The sequence below is a fragment of the Hypanus sabinus genome, chromosome 28, assembly GCF_030144855.1.
Source record: "Hypanus sabinus isolate sHypSab1 chromosome 28, sHypSab1.hap1, whole genome shotgun sequence".
NCBI classification, from domain to species: domain Eukaryota; kingdom Metazoa; phylum Chordata; class Chondrichthyes; order Myliobatiformes; family Dasyatidae; genus Hypanus; species Hypanus sabinus.
The window spans coordinates 38,769,258-38,792,173 of NC_082733.1; the positions used below are offsets into that span (position 1 = coordinate 38,769,258).

The 22,916-nt window shown below is 36.4% G+C and overlaps 1 protein-coding gene across 7 annotated transcripts in view; it reads right to left on the reverse strand.

Annotated features, from left to right (window-relative positions):
- Window positions 1-22,916, reverse strand: part of pias1b (protein inhibitor of activated STAT, 1b) — a 200,446-nt gene that overhangs the window by 102,174 nt on the left and 75,356 nt on the right. Inside the window, exon 1 of one of the 7 annotated variants that reach the window (XM_059952991.1) lies at window positions 9,370-9,509. The exons of the other annotated variants lie outside the window; for them this stretch is intronic. The gene's annotated coding sequence lies outside the window, so the exon portion shown is untranslated. Of the gene's footprint in view, window positions 1-9,369; window positions 9,510-22,916 lie in introns of those variants that run through there. 7 annotated transcript variants of the gene reach the window in all.

The following is a 22,916-nucleotide window of genomic DNA, read 5'->3' on the forward strand; positions in this document are numbered from 1 at the left end:
GCATTAAAATACTTCAAACTTTTAAGAGAGGCAGGGATCTAAATTAACATCCAATCTTTTTTTAAAAAAAACAGCGCAATGAAACAGTACAATTTGCAGAGAGCGAACTTTCATATAAGCAATCCTTGCCACCTGCTGAATAAATTTCTTGGTTTCATTATGTAAAATGGTTAAAATAAAAATTTAGTCCAGTTGAGTTTGTCTTTTCTGAAATACTGTCGCAACATTGTTTTGATATGTGTAGAGAACAGTGCTACAAATCAGGAATGCCCTGAGTTAGGTCTTTCAATCTATTATTCTTACAGCACCATTAAATTAGCTTTATGAAAAAGTGCGAAGGTTGTAATCTGAAGAAAGCATGCCCATGGTATAATTAACTCAGTCAGGATCAAACAGTAAACTTTCAACACTTTCTTCACTTAGAGATTATGGAAGGATAGTATTTTGGTGCAAAAAACTTAAAGATGTATGCTAGAATGGTCTCAAAATATTGATATTACAAACTGCTCTAAACACCAATTATTAGTGTACAAGGTAGTACCTACTTTCCAAATGAATATGCATCAACATCTGGATGGCATTCTGAGTCAGAGTCACCTCACGTACAGACGCTCCTATTACTAGCATCACTTTATGGACATACAAATCATCTATCTTATGTATTTAAATTTAATCGCTTTTTAAAATATTTATATCTTATTTTTTTGTGTTGCATCAGTTCTGGAGTAATAATTTTGTTCTTCTTTACATTTGTGTATTGTAGATCTTGAATTTAAGCAATCTTGAATTTAAAATTCAAAACATTGGAATTATAGAATGCTTAAAATGACAGTCTTCACTCAAAACAAAACTCCTGCTTGGCATAATCATTTAGCAGGAAGAAATAAATTAATACCCCACAATCCCAGTTTCAAACCTGAAGTTACTTCATCTCAATGGTCAGTACACACAGGAAATGTTGGAACACTGGGTTGTCAAACTTGTTTGTGAAAGTTGGTGGGGGTGGGGGGAGACGGGGGAAAGAGTACTAGCTGGAAGGTGATAGGTAAAGCCAAGTGAGAGGGAATGAATGTGGATGGGGGAGTGGCAAATGAAATTACAAGCTGTGATGTGATAGGTAGAAGAGGTGAAAGGCTGTAGGAATCTGATAGGAGAGGACAGTAAACTATGCGAGTAAGGGAAGGAGGGATACCAGAGGGAGGTAATGGACAGGTGGGAAGAGAAGGGGTAAGAGGAGAGCCAGAATAAGGAACGCAAATCTGACTTCCCTATCAAACTGAGCATACTTTATAGTGTTGTTCATGTTCTCTGGGATCAACTAGATTGACTGAAATTACCAAATTAATTTAGGAGAAAAAAGGTTAAGTGTTATTTTTGTTAAAGCAAAGTCAGCTTTATCAGACAATATTTTAAAATCCAATTAAGCATTGCAATGAAGATATTTACAACTTTAGATAATGGATAATTACTTTATGAGAACAGTACATCTGGTGCACATTTCCAGTACAGTCTAAAAGTCATCTTTTCAGTTGCATATTTTTTTTAAAAAGCCACAGCTTTGAAATTTCTAGCCACTTATAGTGTTTACTTAACACCAGATAAATTTTGTGGCATTAAAGGGACAAGGGTGACATTAACTGCACATTTTTGCATTCTGAATTGCCCAGCATACAGCAATGTAATTATAAGCCATTGAGTTAACCTCCTGCTTATGCATCCGGAAATCAGATAGCTGAAAATTCAGAAGACAACTTGCTTGGAGCAAACTTGCATGAAACCATCTTATTTGTTCAATAAAATTCAAAGAAATCAAGAAATTTTTCTAAAAGATGAATCATCATTCAGCACTAAAAGATAGCAATAAACCTGGTTACCTTAAGGATGACTCTCAGATCTGTAATACTGAGATTCAGAGCAGCAACTAACTCAACGAGACTAAATTATAGGATGGATGAGCAGTTAAACCATGTGTACAGTCCTTCAACTTCTCACTAACATTTGACAAAGAGGCATGTTTGAGATGCAATGCGTGGTTAATAGTTACATTCCAACACAGATTGTAATTTGGAGGGCAATGGGGTAATTATCTAGTGCAGATGATAGAATTAATCCTCATATTGGAAGTTGCACATCTTAAATGGATGAGCATTTCCTCGGATGCCACAATGTCCACTATTGTTCATTAACCCAAATTCACCTGTCCAAGGTTCACAAAAAATACCCACTTCAAAAATGAAGAGTTAACAAATGAGACTAACATGGTTTAACTCGTACCTGCATGCACAATGGAGAGAACTAGTTGTCATAACCTCTTTTCTTAAGACTTTCACACTGTCTGCTGTTGTAATATTAACACTTTCATTTTAAAAAGGTACAACTGCATAATAATTATTTTCCTACATTACAATTGCTAGTAATATAACACCAAGTTCATATTGCAACAACAGCTGGTTCCCCAGAAACACATTGGTAAAGCAGCTACAAACCTGGCTTTCTGACAGAACATACTCCAGAATTCATTGTGGTCACATTTCAGAGGTGAGGGTGCCACGCTATTACAGCTTCCCATGTTTGGAGTTTAATTCCAGCACCAACTGCAAGAAACTTGTATGTTCTCTGTGACTGTGCAGATTTCCTCCGAGTGCACTTGTTTTTCTCCCAGTCTAAAGACATACTGGTTAATAAGCTAGTGTTAAACAGGTGGGTTGCTGGGTGCTATGGCTCATTGGGCTGGAAGGGCCCATACTGTGCTTCAAGTTTGGGGGTCCATATAAAAAAATAAAAAAAGTTTGGGGGTCCATGGACCCCTTGCTTAATGGTGTTGTTCCATGGCATTAAGAAAAAGGTTGGTAACCCCTGCCCTACATAAATCAGATTGGATTAATGAATCTAGGCTTAAATGATTGAAATGTACAAGTTTTGGTGGCTGGATCTACATCACTTATATAGTGGAAATGGTTCAAAATTATTTCAAACAATGCAAACCTCCAGAGAAGAGGTGCAAAATGCCAACTCCACCCCCCAAATGATTATTCCTTCCTATAACTAGGAAGCTCTCAATTTGCAGACACAATAGGTACTACCAAGCAGCAGTAATGTCAGCCCATCTTTCAATGTTTTAAAACCAGACACTGATCTTTATTCTCAGCAATATACCCGTTTTTGGGCATTCACCTGCCCAGCTAAATAAATATAATACAGGCTCAAACACCGAACAGTTGTTTATTACTGCCTCTCCCTATTGCCACACACCCTACCCCACCAACCAGCACATCTTCCAACAAGATTAGCCAAAACATCAGGAAATTCCTTCAGTACATTAAAACCTGCACCAGCAGATTCACCAATGACTTGTATTTTAAATTAACAAGCTATTACAAACTTAACACCTCACCATGCCTTCACTTTTGTTCCTTAACCTATTTTGTCTTTTAAAGTTAAAAAAACACTCTGCTGCATTAATATCATAATCCGTGCATGACACTTGATTTTGGCTTGGTGCAATTGGTTAAAGAGGTTTTCCAAATTCACAACAGCAGTCCTCCATTTAATTATCAATTTCAGTCATAATTCCCTTTGTGCTCCACAATCTTACGATTACCCCAAGACCAAAATACTTTAACCCTAAATATGCCCGATAACTGATCAGGGCACATTATAATACCTATTTGCATTTCCATGTAAATGGTACCATTTCCAAAAACGACAGCCACCACTTAATCCAGCACCTGACACACAAAATAAATCTTGTGGCAAATGTAAACAGAAACCAAAGTGGAAAGACTGACAGCACAAGCAATTCAGTAGTGAGCAAAACACTGAGGATGGAATGACAATGATTTCTTATTTGCTTGTCAGGGAGTGGGCTTGCTGGATTTAACATGACTATCCTCGCTTTTGTCTTTACTCACATTTATTCAAAACCTGCTCTATTTAAAACTTTATTTCACATGCAGCCTCACAAAAGTGAAAGGACATCATCTCCCTCTACATATTGTTTGATCAGTTCTGGATTATTAAAATGCTAGAAAAGTTGGCAGTCATTTCAACAGATTTTAGATAACACATGGTTAATCAATTAAGTAGTCTTTTAGAGTGCGCCAGCAACCACAAAAGATGGCACTTCCTGTTAGTATTATGATTTATTAGATAATTTGGCATATGTATATTAGAGGCAACAAATGTATCGCACGCTTGAATTTTTAATAGTATTGGTAAAATTAGACCTTGCAAACCCTTAAGCCTGCCATTTAATATAATAGGCTGATCTAATCTTGACCTTAGCTCCCTCTTTGTTGACATGTCCTAGAAACCGCAATGCTAAAAACCACAAACTTATCTCAGCCACGAATGTATTCAGTTATTCAAACTCAGTCCACTGTGGTACAGAATTCCAAAAATTCAAATCTCAATAGATTCCTCACCTTCCTAAACTGGTGCCCTCTTAAATCTGAAAATCTGTCCAATTCTACCCTGCAAAATATTCTTAGAATCAAGCCTGAGAAAAAGATCACTTCTCATTCTTCTAAATATGAATAAACAATTTATCAATCTTTCCCCTCAAGAAATCCAAAGAATAAACTTTGTGAAATTTCTAAGAATAAGTATTTTCTATTAGCCAATTGTCTTTCTGTTACATTACTCCCAATGGCCTGAGCTCTGAACTCACATGAGCAGTTTATAAAACTATAGGTGCAGAATAGAAATACAGAGCTCTTCACATCCACGATAAATACCTTCATTTGTTAAAAACCCCAAGCCATTGTGTTATTGGGCAATTCACACTTTCAAGATCCTCCTTTGCTTTGTCCACACTACATGTTAGAATAGTAATTCTTCATGAATGAGATCATTTGCAAACGGGCTATTGACCACTGGTACCTTAACTATTAATCACATTTTTTTCTTTGCCAACCATTCACATACATTGCTTTCTAGTAGTGGAACATCTGGCTAATTTCTCAGCAGTACATAAATTAATCACAGCACACCAAGATTAGTGAACTTGACAAAACAGGGATTGAATGCAAGACCTGTTGCATCTAAGGAACTGACAAAAAATAACTTGCATCATCTTATTGCATTTTTTTAAAAAAGAAATACAGTGTGGAATGGGCCCTTCCAGCCCTTTGAGCCACACCGCCCAGCAGCCATAAGACATAGGAGTAGAATTAGGCCATCTGGCCCATCAAGTCTGCCAAGCCATTCAAATCATGGCTGATCTCCTCCTCAGCCCCAGTTCCCAGCCCTTTCCCCCCTAACCTTTGATGCCATGTCCAATCAAGAACCTGTCAATCTGTCTTAAATACACCCAACAACCTGGCCTCCACATCTGTAAGTGGCAACAAATTCACCACGCTTTGGATAAAGAAATTTCTCTGCACCTGTTTTGAAAGGGTGCCCTCTATCCTGAGACTGTGCCCTCTAGTCCTGGACTCTCCCACCATGGGAAACATCCTTTCCACATCGACTCTGTCTAGACCTTTCAACATTCGAAAGGTTTCAATAAGATTCCCACCCCCACCCCCCATCTTTCTGAATTCCAGCAAGTACAGATCCTGAGCCATCAACTATACCTTGTATGACAACCCTTTCTTTCCTGGAATCACCCTTGTGAACCTCCTCTGGACCCTCTGTAATGCCAGCATATCTTTTCTAAAATGAGGAGCCCAAAACTGTTCACAATACTCGAGGTGAAGGCTCGCCAGTGCCTTATAAAACTTCAGCATCACATCCGTGTTGTATTCTAGACTGTTCGAAATGAATGCTAAGATTGCATTTGCCTTCCTCACAACCAACTCAACCTGCAAGTTAACCTTCAGGGTGTTCTGCACAAGGACTCCCAAGTCCCTCTGCATCTCAGATTCCTGGATTTTCTCCGTTTAGAAAATGTTCCGCATATTTATTTCTATTACCAAAGTGCATGACCATGCATTTTCCAACATTGTATATCATTTGCCACTTTCTTGCCCATTCTCCTAATCCAAGTCCTTCCGCATCCTACTTATTTCCTCAACACTACCTGCCCCTTCACCAATCTTCGTATTATCTGCAAACTTGGCAACAAAGCCATCTATTCCATCATCTAAATATCTACAGTATAAAATTAGTCCCAGCACCAACCCCTGCAGAACACCACTAGACACTGGCAGCCAACCATTTATTCTCACTTGCTACTTCCTACCAATCAGCCAATGCTCTAACCATGTTAGTAACTTTCCTGTAATACCACAGGCTCTTAACTCAGTAAGCAGACTCATGTGGCACGTTGTCAAACGCCTTCTGAAGCCAAAATATACAACATCCACTGAATCCCCTTATCTATCCTACTTGTAATCTCCTCAAAGAATTCCAACAGGTTCATCAGGCAAGATTTTCCCTTCGGGAAATCATACTGACTTTGTCCTGTGTCACCAAGTACTCCAAAACCTCATCCTTAACAACCGACTCCAACATCTTCCCAACCACTGAGGTCAGGCTAACTGGTCTATAATTTCCTTTCTGCTGACTTCCTCCTTTCTTAAAGAGTGAAGCAACATTTGCAATTTTCTAGTCCTCTGGCACCATGCTTTTGGCACAATGATTTTTGAAAGATCATTTCTAATGCCACCACAATCTAACGCTACTGCTTTCAGAATCCTAGGGTGCAGTTCCTCTGGTCCAGGTGACTTGTGTACTTTTTGACCTTTCAGCTTTTTGAGCACCTTCTCTCTTGTAACAGTAACTGCACCCACTTCTCTTCCTTCACACTGCAAAATCTGCGCACTGCTAGTGTCCTCCACAGTGAAGACTGAAGCAAAACACTCATTTAGTTCATCAGCCATCTCCTTGTCCGTTATTTCTTGTGCCTCATTTTCTAGTGGTCCTATACCCACTCTCATTCTTCTTTTATTTTTAACATACTTGAAAAAACTTTTACTATTCACTTTGATATTATTTGCTAGCTTGCTTTCATATTTCATCTTTTCCCTTCAAAGGCTTTTTTTTTAAAAAAAAGTTGCTCTCTGTAGGTTTTTTTAAAAAACTTCCCAATCCTCTATCTTCCCACTAATTTTTGCTTTGTTGTATGCCCTCTCTTTCGTTTTTACAATAGATTTGAACTCCCTTGTCAGCATGGTTTTACTATTTTACCGTTTGATTATTTCTTCATTTTTGGAATACACATGTGCCACACCTCTCTCATTTTTCCCAGAAACGCACACCATTGCTGCTCTGCTGACATCCCTGCCAGCAGCTCCTTCAATTTACTTTGGCCAACTCCTCTCTCATACCACTGCAATTTCTGGGTAAATCCTCTCCCTGAAATATCTCCACACTAATTCCCACACTATGCAAAATATAAAATACCAGTTAAACAGCACATACTTAAAACTGCAGAGTTTGTAATCCCCGATCTACCAATTTTGAGAACCTGAACTCCTCACCCTGACAATCCCGATTTAACCCTAACCTATTCACAGGACAAGTTACAATGACCAATTAACCTGCCTGGTAGTACTTCGGACTGTGGGAGGAAACTGGAGGACCCAGCGAAAACACATGCATTCCACAGGGAAGATGTGCACAAACTACTTAGAGGACATTGGGATTGAACGCTGATGCCCAGAGCTGTAATAATATTGCGCTAACCGATATATTTTCATATAGATCAAAAGGACAATTTTCAAAGGAGAGTGAAAGGAGGAAACAATTGCCACTGGGAAATAACCATCTGATCTAATTTCCACCCACATGGCCCACTAAGAGATAGATTATTTCTTCTGAGGTGCAACTATACTGTACTTTTATTTTTTTCACTGATTGATGGAGCATTGTCCATTTTACACAAATGCAATGTACGTAATTCATGAAATAGAAGCATAATACTGAACTCAAACTAAAACAAAAATCTCAGAGGGACACAGAAAGGAAACTAATTAGCTAATCCTTTTCACATCGTTCAGAAAAAGGCTCCAATTTATTTCCCAGTCTTGGATGAGTCTCAGCTCATCCAAGTCTAATTTTCAAAAATATGGTTTTCTGCTCAATACCCATTCAGGATGTGCATTTCCAAATTGGGTATGAAATAGTTTCAACTGTTCCTCTTATCTAAAGAATTATTAATTTAAAAGTTATTGGCCTCTAAGCAAAAAGGGCCCTTAGTGTCTCGGGCCTCCTATTTAAATCACCTTGCTAGACTTCAGACTTGCTAACATCTACAGTACTGTGCAAAACACCTTAGACAAATGTAAAAAAATATTCCATTAAAGTGGAGATGCTTTCAAAAATAAAGAAAAGTTTATAAATAATCAAAAAAATGCTATAAAGGGCAGTAAAAAGCAAAAAACTAAATCAAACCAATATTTGGTGTGACCACACTTTGCCTTTAAAACTGCATCAATTCTTTTAGGTGCACTGTCACACACTTTTATAAGAAAGTCAGTTTGTAGGTTATTCCAAGCATCTTGGAGAACTTGCCACAGCTCTTCTGCAGACTTTGGCTGTCTCACTTGTTTCAATCTCTCCAAGTAATCACATACAGCCTCAGTGATGTTGAGATCAGAGCTCTATGGAGGCCATACCATCTTTTGCAGAACTGCTTGTTTTTCATTTCACTGGAGATAGTTCTTGATGACTTTGGCCATGTGTGTGGGGTCATTGTCCTGCTGCAGAATAAAGTTGGGACCAATCATAAGCCTCCTTGATTATATTGCATGATGGGTGAGAATCTGCTTGTATTTCTCAGCACTGAGAATTCCATTAATTCTGACTAGATCGCCAACTCCATTTGCAGAAATGCAACCCCAAACCTGTTGGGAACCTCCATCATGCTCCACTGTTGGCTGCTCTGCAAACTGCCTCGTGCTTGAGCCAAAAATTTCAAATTTTGACTCATCAGTCCAGAGCACTTGCTGACATTGTTCAGCACACCAGTCCTTGTGTTTTTGTGTAGGTGGTTCTCATGTCTTTGTTTCTACTTCAGAGGAATGGCTTTTTGGCAGCAACTCTACCATGAAGACCACTTCTGACAAGACTTCTCCAGACTGTAGGGCGGTACACCTGGGTTCCAGTGGTTTCTGAGAGTTCAGAGCAGTGCTGGACTACTACCAATTTAGGAGGGACAACAGTTTTCTATATCCCTCATCTGCTATACTCAGTTTCTGTGGCCAATCACTGCATTTCTGGTCCTCAACCTTGCCCATTTCTTTGCATTTCTGAAGAGGAGCTTGGACACATGTTGAACCTGCTGTCTGCCACAAAATTTCTGGTAGGGAGAGACCTTGCTGATGCAGGATGACCACCTTGTGTTCTGTTGCTATGTTCACTCTTGCCATGAATTTAAGAATTGATGATTTGAAGGTTAAACTATCACATCTGCCAAACCCTCACCTTTTAATTTGCTTGCCATTCACCCAGTTCGATTCCTTCTACACCCGTTTCTGTCTTGCAGTTAAGTTCATTCAGCTCATGTCACTGATAATTAGAACCTGGTTTGTCATCTTTGTTTAATCATGCACTGGGCTCTACACCTACAAAGCAATCAAGATTTTATGTGTTACTTTAAATAGAAACATTTCTGTAATATTGAATTTTATGGAAAACTAATGTCTGGAAATCTAAAAATGTTTCCCCTTTCAACTGACAACAATGCAGAAGAGAAAACAAACAACTAAAACAAAGTTTATATAAAAAAAATCTAGGATGCCCAAGACTGTTGTATTGTACTGTATATACATTCTCTGTACCATCTCTAATGTACCATCCTTCCTGTGGTGTACAACTTCCAGTTTAAGATGGCATTACTGAAGATGAACAACAACTTATTGGCTGTTCCCAAAGAAATACAACTAAATACTTTACTAATAACACATTTTCTGTAAAAAAAAATTATGTTAAATAATCACAGCAAACAATGAAGAGGTAAGCAAAAGCGAGGTTGAGAGTCCAAGAGTGATTCTGAGAGCTTTCGAGGCGTATTTAAGGAGAATTGGTTGGAGCAGGGTCAGGACATGGTCCAGGCGGAGTCAAAGTTTGCAAGGCAGAGAAAAGACAGAGCGGAGTAGTTTCAGAGCCCACCCACCTAAACCTAGGAGGTCTGATCAATCTAAGCACCGGACCAAGTTGGAAAGATCAGGTATGGGTCAAAACGTAGTAGCAAGGTCCAGATCCAATGCGGCGGAGCCCAGGTCTTAGAACGAGGAACAATGTGATGTTTGGACAATTTAAACACCAGGATTGGAAAGGCAGACTGGAACTTGAGGGTCAGGTTGGCTCTGCTTGCTGCTCCCTGACATTTGCACCACTCCTCACTGCACTAAGGCTGAGGGCCTGCTCCTGGCTTCTTGTCCGTGGACTCACTTTAGTTTCAAATGCTATTGCTTGCTTTTATTGTTTGCATGATTTGTCCTTCCCCTCTTTGCGCATTGGGCAATTGTTTTCTTTTGTAAATGGGTTCTTTTGGGTTTTTGTTGCATGCTTGTAAAGAGATAAATCTCAATGTTGTATAATGTATACACACTTTGATAATAAATATACTTTGAACCAAAATTTTAGCTTTGGCATAATCTGTCCTTTTTTAAAAGAAATATACAGACTAGCCTAAATTCCCTGCTTTTGCATTCTAAGACTCAGACAATAAAACTATCCTGAATACTTCTTATTGTTGAGTGCTTTTGAGTCGTCAATTCATGATGACTATCAATAGTTTAGTTGTCCATAGGGATGTCGTGGCAAGATACAGAAGTAGATTGCCAGGCCTTTCTTTCACACAGATACTGCAGCTGCCCAGGTTGGGGCTGGCCAGATTCAAACTCAGGACCATCCACCTCAAAGTCCAGTACTGGCTGGCCCAACTTCTTAACCCCACATTATTCAACATACCACCATTAGCAGTTTAGGAACAGGTACGCTATTTGTTCTTACACAAGTGTATTCAGTTTTCTGGATTGAATTCAATTTGTCACTTGTCTGTTGATGTCTTGCCACAACCTACAATTTTCTTCCTCGCAATCAATCACACCTTTGGTATCATCTGCAACAATCACAATTGTGACTCCAATATTTAGATCCAAATTACAAACATCTCTCTTATGCACAGAATCACACTTTCTGGCTCATGAACATTTATAGCAATGTTTAAACACTAAAGACTGAAGAACAGATTATAAACTGCTAGATTTGGCTTTGCTTCAATGTCTTTTCAAACACCCATGTGTAGCATAAGAGACATGCAGTATGAAAGGCGAATGACACTCATGGAACCTTCATGTATGGTGAGTCATTATGCATAAGACAGGAGAGAGACAACAGAGTGGAACTTCATGCAGACTGGTATCAAGCAAAGCTCAATAATCATCCTAACACTCAGTTCAGAAGTTCAAAGTAAATTATCCAAGTATACATCACCATATACAACCCTGAGATTCACTTTCTTGCAGAAATACTCAATAAATCAATAAGCACAATTGACCAACAACGAAAGGCTGCACCCAACAGGGCAGAACTTTTTTCCATGCAATTATGCACCCCAATGCCAACAGGCTTCCCACTAGGCTGAAGGATCTACAGACCATCGTAACTGTCACTTCCATATTGAAACTGCACCCCACATTCAGTAGGGGAATTACAATACACTAAAAGCTTCCCTAGACATTGAAACCCTAACCATGTTGTGGCTGACTAAAGCTGAGGCACATGGAAGCCGTAACTGGGAAGTACAAAAGCATATTTACACAGGAAACCTACAAGAGAGAATTTTGGAGAATCCAAGAGGATCTCACTCCCCCATATTTTTAAAGCTCAGAAGATAATAAACAACTGACTACAATTTCAATTGTTATAATCACTCACTTAACGTTAACAAGGCAGCTGACTGAAAGATCCTGCAGTTGATTGAGGATTACTGCCCTAAACCACCCCCACCCCCATCCAGAGCATATATCAGAAGCAGTGTGTTCACAGGGACTTCAGAATTGTTAAGGACCCCTCATCTGTCCCACAATTTCTTTGACCTCATCATCAGTCAGAACATACAAGAACAAAAACCATTAGGCTGGGTAACAACTTGTTCCCCCAGGCTGTGAGACTTGATGAATACCCTGTTGCCACCCAGTACACGTTATGTATTACAGCACCTGTAGCAATATACCACTGTACTATATGTTTAATAATCATATACACTTTGTCAACTTGCATATCTAAAAAATACTATGTTAATATTGTGCTGTATATGATATGTACTGTGTTTTGCACCTTGGTTCCTGAGAACCATGGTACAGTTGAATGACAAACTTAAACATTTGGGAGAATCAGGTAAATTTACAGAATTGTATATTTACAATAACATATCCCAACCAGCAAAGCTCCTTATAATATTCACGAATGGTGCCAAATATTTCCAGGGAGTCTAAGATCCAGGGTTCATTCTATTAAGAGGAGACTGCTGCCTCGTGCATTGCAATCTGCACAAGGCCAACTCACATTCTTCCTGAAATTGTGGATCAGCATTAGAATGAGCTAACTTTATTTTTCTCTCCCAAAAAAAACAAAGTACAGTAAAAGGAAGTGGGATGACCGAACAGAATATATTTATGAAGACTTTACTGAAGACAAAGGATAGACACATGTTTCCACTTTGAGAGAGCCCAAAGAGGTAGAGGCTATAAATATAAAGATGTCTTCTTTTTTTGAAAAAAAAGGGTAAATTTCTGGAGAAACATTTTAAAAACAGCTCCTGGATTCATGCTTGCTACTGTAAAGTTTCATTTAGGCCAACAGCTTTGGCAGTTAATGACAGTGGAATAAAATAAGCTAAATAAATGTAGGAGAAATAAAGCAGAGCACAAGAAAACAATATACAGTAGGGTTGAATGAGTTCATTGCATTGCTATAAATTCCATACTACCTTCAAATATTAATACGTAAATTAATGGCAGAATATACAAATACTAAGGATACAAATTCCAAATTTGAGAGCTCCCAGCTTGTATTGCATTTGGAAGACATAAGCAGATCATTCCAGAGTGTCAGATGAACTCTTCACTTCTATCTCAGAGCTAATATTACAAATGAGCCATTAGCTGAAACCATGGAGAGCAATACACAATTCTCCACTTAAATCTTTTTTCTTGCTTCCTTATCAACAAAATAGATATTTAAATAATCTTTTGGCATTACTGAATAAAGTATACAAATAACTATCAATTGCTTCCAAAAATGGAACCATTAATGCATTTTTTTGCAAGTAATAGTATTAGTGCCAAACACATTTTTATATACTAGTTGATCTCAATTTAACAAGAACCTTTCCATTCTTCTGTTATAACCATATAACAACTATAGCACGGAAACAGGCCATCTCGGCCCTTCTAGTCCATGCCGAACGCTTACTCTCACCTAGTCCCACCGACCTGCACTCAGCCCATAATCCTCCATTCCTTTCCTGTACATATACCTATCCATTTTTTTTAAATGACAATGTCGAACCTTCCTCTACCATTTCTACTGTAAGCTCATTCCACACAGCTACCACTGAGTAAAGTTCTCCCTCGTGTTACCCCTAAACTTTTGCCCACTAACTCTCAACTCATGTCCTCTTGTTTGTATTTCCTCTACTCTCAATGGAAAAAGCCTATCCACGTCAACTCTATCTATCCCCCTCATAATTTTAAATACCTCTATCAAGTCCCCCCTCAACCTCCTACGCTCCAAAGAATAAAGACCTAACTTGTTCAACCTTTCTCTGTAACTTGGGTACTGAAACCCAAGTAACATTCTAGTAAATCTCCTCAGTACTCTATTTTGTTGACATCTTTCCTATAATTAGGTGAACAGAACTGTACACAATACTCCAAATTTGGCCTCACCAATGCCTTGTACAATTTTAACATTATATTCCAACTCATATAGTCAACGCTCTGATTTATAAAGGCCAGCATACCAAAAGCTTTCTTCACTACCCTATCCACATGAGATTCCACCTTCAGGGAACTATGCACCATTATTCCTAGATCACTGTTCTGCTGCATTCCTCAATGCCCTACCATTTACCAGGTATGTCCTATTTTGATTAGTCCTACCAAAATGTAGCACCTCACACTTATCAGCATTAAAATCCATCTGCCATCTTTCAGCCCACTCTTCTAAGTGGCCTAAATCTCTCTGCAAGCTTTGAAAACCTACTTTATTATCCACAACGCCACCTACCTTAGTATCACCTGCATACTTACTAATCCAATTTACCACCCCATCATCTAGATCCTTAATGTATATGACAAACAACATTGGATCCAGTACAGATCCCTGAGGCACACCACTAGTCACCGGCCTCCAACCTGACGAACAGTTATCCACCACTATTCTCCGGCATCTCCCTTCCGGCCACTGTTGAATCCATTTTATTACTTCAATATTAATACCTAACGATTGAACCTTCCTAACTTTCCGTGTGGAACCTTGTCAAAGGCCTTACTGAAGTCCATATAGGGGTGGAGTTTCAAGATGGCGACGTAAACATCTGCCTTTTAGGCGCTCTTTATTTTTTCAACTATAATCACCCTTTAATCAAATCTTTTCGAATTTAATCATATGAGTTGATACTTTCGATTAACTTTTTTTTCCCTAAAACTATATTTGATCTAATTCTGTCAAACTTAAAATGGCTACAAGCAAGAAATTGTCTAAGGAGCCTTTATCTATCGACGCAATTTCTAATCTTCTGGACGTTAAACTGGATGCTAAACTTGGAAGTTTGGAAAGCAAGCTGGAAAGTAAAATGGAAAGTAAAGCAACTAGTTTGGAAAGTAAACTGGCAAGTTTGGAAAACAAGCTTACCACGAAAATGTCTGAACTTGAAGGAGTTGTTAGATCGCTTGATAATAAGCTTCAATCGCTGGCATCGGATATTCAGCGGCATGAAGATAAGTTTACGACTCTTGAAAAATTAATTTGTGAAAAAGTACATACAATTGAAGTACTGGACAAGAAGATACAATCGACTGTTAAAACAGTAGATCAGTATAAGTTTAAAATTACTGATCTCGAAAACCGATCTCGCAGACAGAACTTGCGAATCATCGGGTTTCCCGAAAAAGTTGAGTCCGGTGATTTAACTGAATTTTTCTCTAAATTACTGTGGGAAATTTTCGGTGGTGAAGGTTTGCAAGCTAAACCTGTTATCGACCGCGCTCACAGAGTTGCGAGGTTTTCGGCTACGAGTGTTAAACCACGAGCGGTGATTGTTCGCCTTCATTATCCTCGGGAGAAAGAGCTTTTAATTCGATTAGCTCGTAAAAAAGGTATGATTTCTCACAATAGCAACACATTTCGAATTGTTGAAGATTATTCGTTCGAAGTAATGAGAGCGAGAATCGCTTTTAAACCAGTGATGGCAGAGATTCACTCGATTGGACTTAAACAAGCTTTAATGTATCCAGCGAAGCTTAGAATTACGCTGAACGACAACAGTCAGCAATCTTTTAACACTCCGGAAGAAGCGAAGAAATTTGTTGAAGAATATCGATCTTCTAGTGCAACCTGAACTATGTGTTACGTTGAAGATTTTTCGGAGAGAGGATGCCATTTCATTTTAAGTTTTAACCTATGAAGCTGGGTTATAACTTCTTATCCTGATCTACGGGTCTTGTTTTTTTTTTACTATCACCATTGTTTATAGATGCTCTTTTTAATTTTTATAATATCTTTTTTTTATTCTTTTCTCTGTTTTGGATACAAACGTTTATATTTTGTAATAATGATTTACTTTTTTTTCAAGATGTCGTTTCTTTGTCCTGTAAGACTTTGTTTTCTGTAAGCATTTATTTGTTTGCCTGTACTTAGAAATGGGACGAATGTTTTGGATTTTTTGGTCTTTTTTTTATATATTGTAGTGTCTTTGATAACTTTTTTTAATTAAATTTCTTTTAATAGGTTGCTGAACTTATATTTGTATTTTGTAATATGGCTTTTCAAAATGTCGTTTCTTCTTCCCATAAGCCTTTGCTTATGAAACATCATCTTTCTTGTATTTGAATATGGAATTTTTTTAAAGGTATATTACACTTTTAAATTTTAATGTTTATACTTTTTTATTAATGATTGTTTTATTATATTAGTTTTTTCATTCTGACTGATATATATATTTTTTTGCAACCCTATATTTAAATCTGGGTGTTACATAGTTTTTTTAAAATCTTTTTATGGAGCTGCCATCTTGAAATGGGGGTAATGTTAGTATTAGATTATGCGCCTGCCGCTTGGCTTTCTTTCAAAGGGTGGGGGGGAGGGGGGAGGGATCTTTTTTCACGCTTTTGATTTTTATTTTTTTGCTTTTAGTCTATGGGCCGACTTTAAATTATTAATATTGTTGAGGTGTCATGTTCTCCGGTTGCTCCTGAATCAATTTTCCTTCTTCCTGAATTATGGGTTATGTGTCTTTGTAACCTTTTATGATATACACAACAAATATTGGCATGATGGATAAATCTATTAACTTTATTTCTTGGAATACTAATAGTTTAAATCATCTGATTAAACGTAAAAAAATATTTAAAGTATTCCATAGATTAAACGCTAATATTATTTTTGCACAGGAGACCCATATTAGGAGGGAGGATAATCAGCGTTTTTTTAGGTTCTGGAAGGGTCAACAATTTCACTCAAATTGTACCGCCAAAATTAGGGGTGTGTCTATTTTTATAGACCCCTCAATTTCGTTTACACATCATGAAATTATTTCTGATCCACAGGGCAGATTTTTGTTGATAACTGGTTCAATTTTTAGTCGAAAAGTGGTTCTAGTTAATATTTATGCTCCAAACTTTGACTGCCCTGAATTTTTTAAATGTTTATTTACTTCCCTTCCTAATCTAAATGAATATATGTTGATAATGGGTGGAGATTTTAATTGTTGTTTGAATCCTTCGATGATAGATCTATCCATACTCTTCCGAATAGATCAGCCTTACTTATTAATTCTTTTATGGTTGATTCGGGAATCACTGAAATATGGCGGTTTTTGAACCCTAAAGATAAAGAATTTTCATTTTTTTTCACATGTATATCATAGCTATTCTAGAATTGACTATTTTCTTATTGATCATCGGTTATTAACGGATGTTATTGATTGTAAATATGATTCTATTACTATTTCGGATCATACACCTTTGAAGTTATCTATTAAGATTTTGGACTTTTCCAATAATATTAGATCTTGGAGACTTAACGCTACTTTGCTTCAAGACCCAGAATTTATCACCTACATAAAACAGCAAATTGACTTGTTTTTCTCAACAAACTACACTGAAGAAATCGACAGAGGAATACTTTGGGATTCTTTTAAGGCTTTTATCCGTGGACAAATTATCTCATATTCTGTTGGTAAAAGAAAACAAAGATATTTAGATATTGCTTTATTAGTGGATAAAATTAAGGAAATTGATAAGATTTATTCCGTGACTCCTACCAAAGAACTTTTTAAGAAGAGAGTTGAGCTTCAAATGGAACATAGTTTACTATTATCTTCTTCAATTGAAAATCAATTAATTAGGACCAGGGCTCAATTCTATATTCACAGTGATCGAACTGGTAAACTGTTAGCTAATCAAGTAAAAGCTATTTCGACTAAGCGACAAATTATTAAAATTCGTAAACAAGACGGTAATCTAACTACTGAGCATAAAGAAATCAATAACACTTTCCAAGATTTTTATAAATCTTTATATCAATCAGAATTTGATGGCGATCTGTCCATGATGGATAATTTTTTTAACAATTTGAATATCCCTAAACTGATAGATGAAGATCGTAGCTTGTTAGATGCCCCTATCTCTATGGCCGAAATAGGAGAGGCTATCTCATCAATGAATTCAGGGAAAGCTCCTGGCCCTGATGGTTATATTGTAGAATTTTTTAAAACTTTTTCTTCTTTGCTTTCCCCTTGGTTATGTGAAATCTTTAATGATGTGTTTGCTAAGAAGAGATTACCTCAATCTTTTTATGAAGCTACTATCTCTCTAATTCTTAAAAAAGATAAAGATCCTACTTTATGTGCATCTTATCGCCCTATATCATTATTAAATGTAGATTCTAAGATTCTTACAAAAATTTTAGCCATTAGATTAGAAAAGGTACTATCACAGATTATTTCAGTAGATCAAACTGGTTCCATTAGGAATCGGTATTCCTTTTTTAATGTTAGAAAATTGATTAATATAATTTATACTTCATCACCCACAATCCCAGAATGTGTTATCTCATTAGATGCTGAAAAAGCTTTTGATAGAGTTGAATGGGCATACTTATTTAATACATTGAGAAATTTTAATTTTAGTCCCAACTTCATATCATGGATTAAATTAATATATTATAAACCTGTTGCTTCTGTTCTTACAAATAATTATAGATCCTCTTTTTTTCAATTATCTCGTGGTACGAGACAAGGTTGTCCCTTAAGTCCTTTATTATTTAATATCGCATTAGAACCTTTAGCCATTGCTATTTGTGAATCTCCTAATATTTTTGGTATTACCCGAAATGAGAAGTTATACAAATTATCACTTTATGCTGATGACTTGCTGATATACATTTCTGATCCTGACAGGTCTATTCCCGCTGTTTTATTCTTGTTGGCTCAATTTGGTAGCTTTTCTGGTTATAAACTAAACTTGGATAAGAGTGAATTATTTCCCTTAAACGCACAAATTTTATTGAATGACAGGATACCATTAAAAGTTGTTACTGATAACTTTACCTATTTAGGTATAAAAATTACTAAGAAATATAAAGATTTATTTAGACTGAATTTTTTACCTATGCTTTATCAAATTCAACAACTTACTACAAGATGGTCTCCCTTATTCTTATCATTAATTGGTCAGATTAATGCTATTAAAATGATGATTTTACCGAAATTCTTATACTTATTTCAAGCCTTACCAATTTTTATTCCCAAATCTTTTTTCGACAACATTGATTCAAAAATTTCTTCATTTGTGTGGCAAAATAAAAACCCCAGGTTAAGTAAAAAACAATTACAAAAATCTAAAAAAGATGGTGGTTTAGCTTTACCTAACTTTAGATTTTATTATTGGGCAAATAATATTCGTAACTTAATGTATTGGAAATTAGATTTGGATTCACCACTGCGCCTGCAGTGGGTAAATTTGGAATGTAACGAGGTAAAGGGATATTCTCTATTCTCTGTTCTTGGTTCTTTTCTTCCTGCTGATTTAGTTAAATTCAATAAACAGATATCTAATCCTGTTACCAAACATACATTACGAATTTGGTTTCAATTTCGTAAGTTTTTTACTCTGAAAAACTTTGTTCTTGATAGCCCTATCTTACTTAATTTTTTTTTCAAACCTTCCTGGACAGATCAAGCTTTTAGCATATGGAAAAGGAAAGGTATAAAATGTTTTCGTGATCTTTTTTTTGAAGATACTTTGATGTCCTTTGACCAACTTTCCAACAAATTTAAACTACCTAAATCTAATTTTTTCAGATATCTACAAATCAGAAAGTTCTTACATAAAGTTCTACCATCTTTTCCCAATTCAACTTCAGTGGATTTCTCAGATTTGATTTTTACCTTAAACCCTTGTCAGAAGGGATTAGTAGTTTTTATTTATAATATGATTATGAAGATACAACCAGAAATATCAGATAGAATTAAACAAGAATGGGAAAAAGAACTTCGATATAATATTTCAACTGGTAAATGGGAAAAAATTTTACAAATGGTTAATTCCTCTTCTATATGTGCTAAACATGCTTTAATACAATTTAAAATTGTACATAGAGCTTATATGTCTAAAGATAAGCTTGCTCGATTTTACTCTTATATTAACCCTCAATGTGACAGGTGTCATCTTCATTGACCCACATGTTTTGGTCATGTCCCACTTTACATAACTATTGGAAGGACATATTTGTTACCATTTCTTCTATTTGGAATATTGATTTACAACCTCATTTCATTACTGCAATTTTTGGTATACCAAATGAGGATGGTATTCAGTTTTCTCCTTCAATCAGACGAATGATTGCTTTTGCAACATTAATGGCCAGAAGGTCTATATTACAAAACTGGAAAGAAGTAAATCCTCCTACCACGTCTCAGTGGCTTTCCCAAACTATTTCATATCTCAGTTTAGAAAAAATCAGAAGCACTATTCTTGACTCATCAGTCAAATTTGAAGAAACTTGGGGACCGTTTATTCGACATTTTCATATGAATTAATCTGACCTTTTCCAGACCTTCTTTCTGCTTATTCTTGTTCAGGTATGGAGTTCCGGAGTTTTTTTGACACTATCACATACTTATAAACTGTTACTATTGCCCATGTTAGTTTAGTTTAGTGCTTTTTTTTTATCAATATACATTTTCTTTTACTTATTTTTAATTCTTTTTTCTTTTTTGACGATTATTTTTGTTTTTTTTTTCATATGTAGTTATACAGACTTGATTGATTAATGTACTTTTTTCTGTTGATGTTTTAATAGGATATTATTATCTTATTATCAATGTAATTTCAAGTCTATTGTATTCATAACCTATTCATTATTATGTTATGTTTTTCTTTATATATATATGAAACTTAATAAAAAGATTGAAAAAGAAAAAGAAAGAAGTCCATATAGATAACATCCACTGCTTTACCCTTGTCAACTTTCCTAGTAACCTCTTCAAAAAATTCAATAAGATCTGTCAAACATGACCTTCCACACACAAATCCATGTTGACTGTTCCTAATCAGATCCTGTCTTTCCATATAATTATATATACCATTGCTAAAAATACTTTGCATTAATTTACCCACCACTGACATCAAACTTACAGGCCGATAATTGCTATGTTTACTCTTAGAACCCTTTTTAAACAATGGAACAACATGAGCAATATGCCAACCATCCGGTGCCATTCCTGTTTCTAATAACATCTGAAATATTTCTGTCAGAGCCCCTGCTATTTATACACCAATTTCCCTCAAGGACCTAGTGAATATCCTGTCAAGACCCGGAGACTTATCCACTTTTATATTCATTAAAAGCACCAGTACTTCCTCTTCTTTAATCATCATAGTTTCCATAACTTCCCTACTTGTTTCCCTTACGTTATACAATTCAATATCCTTCTCCTTAGTGAATACCGAAGAAAAAATTATTCAAAATCTCCCCCATCTCTTTTGGCTCCACACATAGCTGTCCACTCTGATTCTTTAAGGGACCAATTTTATCCCTCACTATCCTTTTGCTATTAATATAACTGTAGAAACCCTTTGGATTTATTTTCACCTTACTTCTGTTCTAAATCATTCCTGCAGCAGGCATATTGAGTAATTCTATTCCAATTCTCAGTCCCTTTTGAGCTGGTCTTTGCATGATATCTAGCAGTGAGAACAAATTTACCTATAGGAATACCATCTCACTGTTGTGTCACACGCCACACAGAAGAAAATTTCGATTCCAGTTAATTGGGCCATCAGTTAATCAGGGCAGCCACTTATTCAGGACAATCCTTAAAGAACAAACACTAATCAAAATGTAGCTGGGATTCGCTTCATTTATTATTTATGCTGTTTAGTTGGAAGAGGTAACTGTCGCTAGTTTCTATCGAACATCAGTCGCACGTACTTGTGTGACTGTTAAGACCCAGACCATTTTTAAAGCAAACAATCTTTAAGTAGAATTAGTTGCATGTGCTTGTGTTGTGATATCCAGTTGGGCCGATGGACAGAGATTCAAAAAGCAGTAATTTTTGATAATTGTTTTTTATTTGGACTTTAAAAAGATTCAGACTCTTGCCAAGATGCCACAAAATTTGACATAAGCCAAAAAATTACCCTACTGGATCAAATGGAAATCCATCCACCTGACACCATTCATCATGACTAAATGTCTGTGCAGATTCTATACATTTACAGTCAAACAGCTACACGGGTTAATTTCTGTTGATAACTATTTAGTAATTTCATAGTACTGTAGAGGTATTGACAGTGTTCTAATTTATTCTATATTTCATTTAATTACATAGTTTGTTACTCAGTTAAACAGCAGTTTGTCTTTTTTTAAAAATAACGTTTTAACCATTTCCATGAAACTTCAGATAATTGGGGCAGCTCCTTAATTGGGCCAAAATGTACTGGTCCCAATGCATCCCAATTATCCGGAATCCACTGTACAACTAAAACCCACTAAGTAGGAGAGAAAAACTGGAGCTTTTCCCAGTTCATTTAATTAATAGGATATTAGCATGCAAGCTATGCAACTGACCAAATGTTTTCCAAAGACTAATTTCTTCTAAATTACAAAGGAGTAGCATTTACTTCAGCTATAACCAAAACGTTCTGTGTTACTGGCCAATTAGATCCACATAGAAACTACTTGAACAAAACCAATTCTATTTTTACAATAGGCAGCAGAAACTTGTCTTCGGCATAGAAAAGTACCGTACAAAGGATGAAAGCAGATGTCTTTCCAGAAGTATTGCATCATCTGTTGTGACTAGATGACAACTGCAATTTGTTGCTAGTAATTTCAGTCAACCTGATTGTTTTAACTATTTACTGAATTACCATGTACACATCTGCTTTTAAATAAAGAACTTTCCTGATATACTGTGTCAGAATGAAATAATCTGTGTACGATTATCTGGCAAAGCTTGAAATGTACTAACGACATTTTTTTTTAATGGATACTGTCAAGATATCAAATATATTTGGGGAGATGCACCTACTAGACTTGTTTTTGTTTAGATTTAGGGAGTTGTGCCAAACATGTCCCTACCTTAAAATTACTAGGCTTACCTATAGCCCTCTATTTTTCTAAGCTCCATGTACTTATCCAAAAGTCTCTTAAAAGACCCTATTGTATCCACCTCCACCACTGTTGCCGGCAGCCCATTCCACGCACTCACTACTCTCTGCGTAAAAAACTTA